At 43.9% G+C, this 2,650-nt stretch overlaps 1 pseudogene; it reads right to left on the minus strand.

Annotated features, from left to right (window-relative positions):
• Window positions 1-2,017: 2,017 nt before the first annotated feature.
• Window positions 2,018-2,135, minus strand: LOC126092969 (5S ribosomal RNA; annotated as a pseudogene).
• Between the last annotated feature and the right edge of the window lie 515 nt (window positions 2,136-2,650).

The raw sequence follows: 2,650 nt of genomic DNA on the forward strand, positions 1-2,650 counted from the left end.
GAATAGAAAGGTAGGGCAGAGAGCGAGTTACTGCAAACAGTTCAGCGATAGGCTTGTTCTCGTCAGAATCGACTGCAAACCAACACCGACAACTGTAAAATTTCTACCGAGCGAGGTGGCGCAGTGGTTAGCACACTGGACTCGCATTCGGGAGGATTACGGTTCAATCCCGTCTGCAGCCATCCTGATTTAGATTTTCCGTTATTTCCCTGAATCGTTTCAGGCAAATGCCGGGGTGGTTCCTATGAAAGAGAACGGCATTTCCTTCCCAATCCTTCCCTAACCTGAGCTTGCGCTCCGTCTCTAATGACCACGTTGTCGACGGGACGTTAAACACTAACCGCCACCACCACCACCATGTAATATTTCTGGCTTAGTCAGCCATCATATTAGGCTCCAAGAAGCTGTTCTCAGAGCAGTGCAGAAGCAAGAAGTATATAGATGATGAAATGTAGTGTGAAGTACCTATGACAGATGTTAGATTCGGTACCGTTCCCGTGAGAAGGATCGCCTGCATAATGCTACTGCTCTGTGATTGGCTGTTGTGTTCGGAGCAAGGGCGCCAAAACGTTATAGTTATTATTATTAGTTAAACTGATATATATATATCTCAACAGCTGACTATCAATCAGTCATTTTAGAATTATGAAAAACATTTTAAATCAAAAACAAAAGAAATTGCACACGAAGTACTTCGGAAGCGTTCGGGTCACGCCTTTTCTGGTATGCCGAGCGAAGTGTTTCGGGCTGTTAGTCACTCTGGATTAGGCAGTCGAGAAGAACAGACATGTTGTCTGTCGTAGGATGTGTTTCCAATTTTTATTTAATTTCCTGTTCGTCACTCTGGATTAGGCAGTCGAGATGTACAGTCATGTTGTCTGTGGCAGGATGTGTTTGCCAGTATTCAGTATTAAAAGATTCGGTCCAGTAGTCATGAGGCACAGACACGTGCCACAAATAGTGTAAAGATACATTATCGTGAACATTGTGTTTGATCATGTACTTTGCCGTATCAGAAGGTGCTGTATTAAGATCATGTAGTCTTCTCGTGTGGCTATATTAAAAGACGCGAGTGGCATCCCAAAGAAGTGATACATTATTTCAGAACATAACCTCACTAAAAGTCTTTTCAGCCTCAAGACACAGAACCTACGACCTGCGTGCTGTTTTCTGCGCTGGGGACATCAACTTGAAGACAGCAGGTTAGTGAACTACAACAGAACCTTCGTATTCCACACAGTGCAGTGGAAACAACTAGGCGCCTCACATGTACTGCGTGCACAGAACAAATGTGCCCAGTGACACGTCATCTGCAGTAATGCACAGGAGGTAAAGGAGGATGATCGTTATTAACACCAACAATCGATTCATTCTTCCTTTCTTGCCGTACAACTACAGTTCAGTTATACATACCGTCGTCATAATCAGTGGATCAAGAGATTAAGTACATGAAGACATTCCAATACGTAAAGGGAGGTGAAAATATAACAGTCATGGGGAACTGGAATGCGGTTGTAGGGGACGGAATAGAAGAAAGGATTATCGGAGAGTATGGGCTTGATACTAGGAATGCGAGAGGAGAAAGACTAATTCAGTTCTGCAATAAATTTCAGCTAATAACAGCGAATACTCTGTTCAAGAATCACAAGAGGATGTGGCATACTTGGAAAAGATTTGATTTATTGCCCATTTAGAGACCTGTTGCCTTACATTTTATAACAAGTCGTTCATTTTACAACTTTTCATGTAGATTGCAGAACATATTCCATATTACAAACAGCAATTATTGTTTTCAGCAATTACAATGAAAATAATAAGCACCCCGTCATCAGGCCATATGTGGCCCACCGGCACCATCCGACCGCCGTGTCTTCCTCAATGAGGATGCGGTTAGGAGGGGCGTGTGGTCAGCACACCGCTCTCCGGCCGTCATTATGGTTTTCTTTGACCGGAGCCGCTACTATTCGGTCGAGTAGCTCCTCAGTTGGCATCACGAGGCTGAGTGCAGCCCGAAAAACGGCAACAGCACATGGCGGCCCAGATGGTCACCCATCCAAGTGCCGGCCACGCCCGACAGCGCTTAACTTCGGTGATCTGACGGGAACCGGTGTATCCACTGCGGCAAGGCCGTTGTCTAATGGAAATAACAATAAATAAAAAATACATTAGAAATTGAACCAAAAAATACAAAAGATACTCAGATTTTAAGAAGATATGATGATAGATGAAAGATTTGGATAGTAAGAGAGAGAGAGAGAGAAATGTTACATCTAGCTGAACCAGACTGGTCTGACGGCCTCGGAACTATTTCGAACCTTGCAGTCCCGGTTCTTCTTCTTCTTCAGTAGCTCTATAGCCCTTGGTGAGCCTTGGCTTCTTCAGCAATCTTCCTCCACACTTCTCGGTTATTTGCTGCTCTTTTCCACCCCCGGACTCCCATGTTGCTGATATCCATTATTACCTCATCGATCCATCTTCTTCTAGGTCTCCCTTTTCGCCTAACTGAATGGATCATACCTTTCATCATTTTCTTTGGAATTCTATCCTCTGCCATTCTCTACAAGTGTCCTAGCCATCGTATTCGCTGTGATTTCACAAATTTTACTATGTCCCTGCCTTGTATTAACTCTTGTAATTCGGCATTGTAGTG

Source organism: Schistocerca cancellata, chromosome 7 (assembly GCF_023864275.1).
Source record: "Schistocerca cancellata isolate TAMUIC-IGC-003103 chromosome 7, iqSchCanc2.1, whole genome shotgun sequence".
NCBI classification, from domain to species: Eukaryota; Metazoa; Arthropoda; class Insecta; order Orthoptera; family Acrididae; genus Schistocerca; species Schistocerca cancellata.